Genomic DNA, 1,512 nt, shown 5'->3' with positions numbered 1-1,512 from the left:
ACCCACCAGCCACTCCTCGGAAGGAAGGTTGGGCAATCCTACTTCCGTAGTGATACTGCCTCGGAAACCCAAGGAGGGGTCACTATGAGTCAGGGCCGACTCGACGGCACATAACAACAACAACAACATGACCCCCTACTACCACGCCATCCTTCTACTTGTCTTGCTCACCACCAACTTTTCTAGACCCAAAGCAGAAGTATTTTCCTTACTTCCTGATCTTACCAGTCAGCGGCAGTCTCTCCATCTTTTACAGTCCCACAGTGTCTTCTGTTTTTCCAGTGCCACCTGCCTTAGCAAGGAGCTCTGGTGGCGTAGAGCCTAAGGCATTTGACTGCTAACCAGAAGGCTGGTTTTTTTTTGTTGATGTTGTTTTTTAATCTGCCTTAGCAGGTTGTATTCAGTCATTTGAGCACTGTCTTCCTCCTACTTGATGAATTTTTTCAAGACGAGCACTGTTTCTATTTTCTTACCTTAAAAGGCCTAGCCCTTTGCTTAATAGATACTATGTTTGTTGTTAGGTGCCATCGAGTCAGTTCTGACTCACAGCGACCCGTGTGCAACAGAGTGAAACCCTACTCGGTCATGCGCCATCCTCACCATCCTTGCTGTACTTGAGCCCATCGGTGCAGTCTGTGTGTCAGTCCATCTCCTTGAGGGTCTTCCCTTTTTCACTAACCCTCTACTTTACCAAATATGACAGCCCTCTCTAACCGGTCCCTTCTGACCACATGGCCAAAGTACGTGAGACACAGTGTGGCCATTTTGTTTCCAAGGGACATTCTGTCTGTACTTCTTCCAAGACAGATTTGTTTGTTCCTCTGTCAGTCCGTGGTGTTTTCAGTATTAGCCGACACCACAGTTCAAATGCATCAGTTCTTCGTCTTCAGATAGAGATAATATAAGCAACTTCCTTAACCTTAGTTAGCTCTTTAATAAAATTAAAAATATTAGGTCTCTTTACAATGAACATATACTAATTTCTCTGGAGTTTCAATGTGGTGGTGGTGGTGGTGTTATGTGCCGTCGAGTCAGCCTTGACTCACAGCGACCCCTTCTTGGGTTGCCGAGGCAGTATCATTATGGAAGTAGATTGCCCAACCTCACTTCTGAGGAGTGGCTGGTGGGTTTGAACCACCAGCCTTCTGGTTAGCAGTCAAGTTCCTTAGGCACTATGCTACCAGAGCTCCAAGTGTTTTAATGTAGTATCTTTAAAATTATGTAATTAAATATATTATCTCTACATACAAAGTTTCTAAAAGGCTGTTTAATAATAATTATTAGCAGTGAACATATTGATGAGGAGTTCTTATATTCGTCATTGAATTTATATTATTTTACCTAAGCAGGCTTTTGCTACATAGGACTTGAAGAAAGGATGCTTTGGGAAAAACGTGTACAACCTTGGTCTAGTAGAAACCCAGATTGCTATAGAGACGAAAAGGAACGTGCTGTGTGTATTTAGACATTCAGCAGATTTTAACTGGGAGGATGATTGTGCTGGGTACTGTA

General features: G+C 43.4%; 1 protein-coding gene across 1 annotated transcript in view; it reads left to right on the top strand.

Moving 5' to 3' along the window:
• The window catches only part of MED30 (mediator complex subunit 30), an 18,676-nt gene that overhangs the window by 16,266 nt on the left and 898 nt on the right, over positions 1 to 1,512 (top strand). The window lies entirely within an intron of this gene.

Source organism: Orycteropus afer, unplaced genomic scaffold (assembly GCF_000298275.1).
Source record: "Orycteropus afer afer isolate SDZICR_OR568_19922 unplaced genomic scaffold, OryAfe1.0 scaffold00173, whole genome shotgun sequence".
Taxonomy (NCBI): Eukaryota; Metazoa; Chordata; class Mammalia; order Tubulidentata; family Orycteropodidae; genus Orycteropus; species Orycteropus afer.
Note: the sequence above shows the minus strand (reverse complement) of the source record. Positions and strands in the feature narration are given on the sequence as shown.